Source organism: Mustela putorius, unplaced genomic scaffold (genome assembly GCF_011764305.1).
Source record: "Mustela putorius furo isolate JIRA1106 unplaced genomic scaffold, ASM1176430v1.1 tig00003896_pilon_pilon_pilon, whole genome shotgun sequence".
Taxonomy (NCBI): domain Eukaryota; kingdom Metazoa; phylum Chordata; class Mammalia; order Carnivora; family Mustelidae; genus Mustela; species Mustela putorius.
The window spans coordinates 6,131,265-6,137,404 of record NW_025422045.1 but is presented as its reverse complement, the minus strand read 5'-3'; positions in this window follow the sequence as shown (position 1 = coordinate 6,137,404).

Genomic DNA, 6,140 nt, shown 5'->3' with positions numbered 1-6,140 from the left:
AGATAATATTTCAGTTAAGTTTTCCCATTTGAAGTTGCCTTTAGCTTCTAACTTGCAGTCATTTCTTGTCTGATTTTAAGTTATTGAGCTGTTTTTCTGCTGACAACTGGATCTGTCCCAAGGATGACTTCAGTGATAAATGCCATGGTGTCTCCATCTTTGTCAAGCCGCAGTCAACCAAGGAAATGAACATTCATCCCCACGGGGAGAAATGGAAAAACCAAAGTGATCCTATCTCCATGTGTGATCTTTAGGTAGAAAACTAGAATGGCTGAATCCCTGTGTTTTGAAGGTAAGCCACCTCCGGAGCTCATTATTTGGGAATCTTTCTCTAAAGTACTTATGTATGAATTTAATTCAGTGTTTAAAAAACGTACTTTATTCACATAGCCCTCAAACTTGTCTACATCAGTGTGATTTTAGATCCTTTCAGATGATTGAGAATGGAGATCTAGAAGAAAGGGATGGCCATCATGGGTACCTAAGAAGTGGAAAGAGGGTGTTGAAGGAACCAGAAGGAGGGCACTGACAGAACAAGGCCCTCATTTCTCCCACACCATCTACTGATGACACCAAGAGGAGGCCTTCAGTCTTGTGGAGCAGGTACCACTAACAACCAGAGGAAGCCCTCTCTGAGGTAGCTAAGACCAAGACCTTTTCAACCCCACCATGCTGATAGGGAAGGATGTCAGGATACAGAAGTGACATCAGGACTTTTCTCCATTTTAATCCTAATTGAGAACATTCTTGACAAATACCAACCCTCATTTTCTCCACAGCAGAGCCACTTAGTAGCACCTGCATTGTTTCAGGTCATTTAAATGATGCCCAAATTGAGGGTTAGATTTCAACTCTTTAGCTTGACTAGAGGAGAAGCTTTGTGGCGAGCACACCAACTCATACTCACCCAAAGCAACTTGCACAGAAAAGAGTTAACAAAGCAGGCCTGAGATTGTTCTCTAGAAAGACCTATGTGCAAGGTTGGCCCTTGGCAGGCATCAAGGGATGTATGTTTTGGGAATTGGGATTTAGGGTTCTCACCACCCTAACTGATAAAAAAAAAAAAAAAATTTGGCCCACTATGCCTAAACTGTTTGCACAAATAATGTGATATGTGCTGAACACCTGCTTCTCTGAGTCTGAGATTTGGGTACACAGTAAGCAGAGAGTGTCTATACATGTAACTCTCAATAAAAACCCTGGGCCCTGTGTCTCTAATGAGCTTCTCTGGTGGACAGTATTTCACATGTGCTGTCATAACTCATGGCTGGGGGAATTAAGCATATCCTGTGTGATTCCAGTGGGAGAAGACTCCAGACTTTGTGCTCTATGAAACTTCTCCTTTTGCTGATTTTGCTTTGTAGCCCTTTGCTGTAATAAATCACAGCCATGAATACATCTATATGCTGACTCCTGGAAATCCTAGAGATTCATTGAAACTGAAGTTGGTCTTGGGGACCCTCAGTACACCATCCAGTTCTTTTTTTCCTTTATTCTGTTAGTTCTTATACCTAGAAACACTTGGAGGAGGGGGTGGGAAGAGGGGGTGGAAGGAGAATTCTGTCCTTCAATCCCAAGATATTCCTCCTTGTCCCTTTCCATTTCTACTCCATTCAGACATACTCCTTAAGCTACTTATGTTTTCTCACATTTTCTTCTCTCAGAATTACAGAAAAATTCTTTTATTTTTTTATTTTATTTTATTTTTTTTTAAAGATTTTATTTATTTATTTGACAGAGAGAGATTACAAGTAGGCAGAGAGGCAGGCAGAGAGAGAGGAGGAAGCAGGCTCCCTGCTGAGCAGAGAGCCCGATGCGGGACTCGATCCCAGGACCCCGAGATCATGACCTGAGCCGAAGGCAGCGGCTTAACCCACTGAGCCACCCAGGCGCCCCAGAAAAATTCTTTTAAAGAAGCTTGCCAACCATGGCAGAAATGCCTGAGGTATTGTTCGTTCTAGGATCTGTCTTCCAGTTGACAGCAGCGTACTTCCTGTATGTGAGTTTCTGATACCCCGAGCCTTGATTTCTCAGTCTTTACTGCCTCTTTTAAATCTCCCTCTTTTAATTTAATCTCCCTCTTTTACTTTAATCTCCCTCCTTTAAATTTGCTTTTCCCTCGCTATAGTATCCATCTACATTTTTGGCCTGTTCTGGAGCTGTCCCTCAATCTGTCTGTCTCTCTGACATAAGCTCAATACTGGAATGTTTGTGTGTCTTCCTCTCACACAGCTAAATATGTTTCAACAAATTTTTTCCTGGGAGGCCTAGAGAAAGACACCATCTGAGTTTCTGAGTACATGAGTACTACTACTTGAATCATCAATCTGTGAACAAAAAATGATATTTTTCTCTGCTGGGCCCCACTGAGTGAGAAATAATTGTGTGGATAGTACCTGTTCCTATTAAAATCTGTGCTCCAGCCTGGCTGCCTGCAGGCTCACCCACATTCAGCAATGAAGTGGATATTTATATAGGGGATCTACATCTTTACCTAATACACAGCTACATACAGGCCAGGATCTCCATCCTTTAACCCAAAACATCAGGAAGTGATTTCAAGTCCTACACTTGGTCAGCAGCAAGGGCCAATCTTCCCAAAGTCCCACCATCTTGATTAAAGACTTGGAGATCCATACCCAATCCTTTTTGGCTGGCCCTTCTGGGTCCAGGTGACTTAAGACACAGCCACTGTTTTATTTTAGAACAAAACAATAATAACCTTCCTTCCCCTCCCCTACTCCAGTAAAAATTATTGTTGCAAAGGCAGAGATAATAGAACAACATGCATTCTGCTGTCTCAACCCCAAAAGGTTTTCTGTCACTCCTGGCATGTTTCCTAGGCTTCCAGATAGGGCCTCAAGGCTTTCTGGCAGGTTTTCCAAAAATTTCAAATGGGGGCTTCCAGACTTCCTTTTGGAAGTTTTAGGGTTTTATGTTAAGATTTCAGGACATTCTTTGTAGAAACTATAAGACTTGTCAAAGTTTCCAAAGTTTCTCCAAAGGGGTTACAGGTCTCCTTGGAAAAGGCCATAAACTTCTTCTCTGGGTTATTCAAAAGTTGTAGGCAGAAGCTCATAGCATTGTTTTCAAAGAAGCAGGAGCAGCTGATTATTTTTAGACAGGGAGGCTTCTAGAGGGTCCTATCAGTGTATGCTTTCCTCAGCCACCTCCTTTCATTCATTCATTCAGCAAACATTTAGAGAGTAATCTACCATGTCCTAGGCACTGAGCTGGGTCAGATTTATGACACATAAAATCAATGTCAGGGAGCTCACAGAGCTGCTCTTAAGGCTCTCCTGCTGGTGGGGGCAGCCACCATCTCACCCTGCCTTCAGCTCCCACAGGATCCCTGGTGTTTAGAGCTTTGGTTTCTTTCCAAGCTGAACAGCTCAGGAGCATTAGTCTTTTACCCGGGGAGGAGATACGCTCTCCAGCAGCAGTTTTGTTCCAAGCTCTTTCAGATAGTTTCCTAAAACCTCCTATGGAATGATACAAGGAGAGCAAATCTAAATCAGCCCACCAACTACAATCCTAGGGCCCTCTGGCATTTCTTGGATGAGACAATGGTAGGGCTCTTTAAAGAGCAAGAATTTAAGTCATTTAGGACTAGCCCTACTCATTCGTACTTTGGTGGCCTGGTAGCAACTCTTTTTGCCACACTTTTGAATTTATTCTATAAGCCACACCTAAAGAATATGTTCTCTAAGGAAACATTTGGGGATTGGGGTTAAGCCCCTCTTATCTTTAAGAGTTTTGCTCAGCCAGGACCTTCCATACAGCTTGAGATTTCAGCCAGCTTCACCCCTCTATTGCAGGGACTGACTCCTATTAAAATGAAAATCCCCAGAAGATGTCCAGCTTCCATCAGACTTTTTTACACTCCTACTGTGAGTGATCAGATCCCTTCAGGAAAGATAAGCGAGAGCAGGTTTTGCTGTTTGAAAGGGAGAGAAATAAACAAGCTTCCCTGGATACCTGAGAGGAAGAAAGAGGCAGCTTGACGGGGTACGAAGAGACTCCAAATACATTTTTCTATTAATAGCTGGCCATCAGATCAACCCTGAAAACAAGATCCAAGTGAGTGCTAGAAGTGATGTGATGCCTACAGCCAGGGGACATACTCTCTGAGAGTATTGGGCTCTCCTGCAGGGCTCAACCTGCAGGGCAGCCTTCCAAGCAGGTAGTAGGTGGTCTCTTCCTCTCAAATACCCAGTACAAGGACCCCATAAACCCATAGTGATACCCTTCTCTGCTCGTTGTACATTTCCACACCTCTTCTATACAATAGATAAAAAAAGCCTGAGGGGGGTTGGTCTTTGAAAGTGGAGGACATCACATAGTGTACCTGCAGGTGCTATCACTGAAAGGGACTAGGTAGACTCAAGTAGAGGAAGAATAACAGCTAACCTCCACAGCAGTGTAACACCTCACTAAGCATTCCACGGATTGAACTCACTTTAACCACCCAGTATCCCTATGACGTAGGTACTATCTATGATTTCATTCTCATTTTACTGTTGAGGAAACTGAGGAACAGATTTTAAGTAACTTGTCCAGTGTCACACAGCTGGTCTAATAGCAAGACTCGATTCCTGGAGGTCCCTCCTCTGACTCAACTCTAAAACCCACACCTCGCCATGGTCACTGGGCATTTCTCTGACAAGACTTATTTCCCATGACTTTTTCTTCCTTTCATTTTTTTCTCCTATTGTATGAGTTCAGCTGCTGAAGACCACTCTTGCTTGGTCCCCTCCTCCTCCTGGGACAAAATTTTCTCTCACTTTTCCATCTCTGGCCAATTTTGTCAATCCTTTATAACTTGGCCTTTGCTCTACTACCCCTTTTCCAAACCAGAAGCCTTGGGGACCAGACCTCTCTCTCCCCTTCCTTGGAGCTGGGAGCTGAGACAGAGTGTGCAGTGGCAAGAAAGCCAACCCACAAGGTCAGAGCAGGGTGTGAATGTGCGCATGTTGCCAGCTTCTTGGGGCTCCCTGCTGTCCCCTACCTCTCCTCTCTCACTCTTTGTTCATGTTGTTGCTCCTCCCACCCCACCCACCGTCCTTCCCCACATTGTGTGCTGCTGTATCTATTTTTCTCGGCCTTGCTTTCCTTCTTCTACAGGTCAATCTCTGGAATATTCTTTTTCTCAGTTTACTTGTTCTATATCTTGTTGAAGTTATATCTGTGTCTGTTTTTATTTCCCTTTTTTTTCTTTCAGGCCAGCCATAAGAGGAGAACAGGAGTTCACTACCCCACGATAAAATCTGTTCTCTTTTAACATAGTTTAGAGGCCTTTGCATCTGTCTTCAGCATCAACTTTGGCCACTTGTGCTCCAACATGGTGCTACAGCCATAATGAACTTCCTTTTCCCCCTAAATATGCTCTGCCCTGCACAGGTTGCCCTTCCTGCTGCTGGAGAGACTTTACCACCCCGAACCCAGTGCTCAACTAACTCTCTTCCATCCTTGTTAAGACTCAGACACTGCTTCCTCCAGGAACCATTCCTGGCTGAGGCATCTTTCTTATGAGTGTTTTCACCCTGTGTTTCTACTGCTAGAGCAACAATCACATGAACTATTTGCTTATACCTTTCTCTCTTAGAATCAGATCTTTGAAGGCAGATTTACTTCTAGACACACAGTACAGTAAAAAGCCTTTCTTGTAGCCTTCCCTCCTGGTTCTTCTCTCCCCACACCATCCTCTAAAACACTGGCTCATTTTTGCCAGATTTGGAGATTCTACAGGCCCAAATACTATCTATGTTTTTCCACCAAGTCTAAGGAGACTTCAATCCCCTGGGGGTGTTTTTTTCTGGGGCTTCTGGTGTCAACTTCTCCTCTTATTAATCATAGAAGAAAGTGAGATTAGGTAGAGATTTTGTGGAGTCCTTCCAACAACTGTGTTTGGTTGCTCCACTTAGGGGTAGGAACCTAGAGGAAACCACTCACATGTCAGTTCCCAAATCCACTGTCTCTAACAACAGTGTGCTCTCCTCCAAGGCCAGCACCACAATTGCATTCTTTTCCACGCTTACCCAGTGCCCTGAGGAAACAATTGTTGAAAATCTTTATTCATATGTATATGTGTATGTGCGTGTATGTACACATATACACACTATCTACATGTATGTATAGGT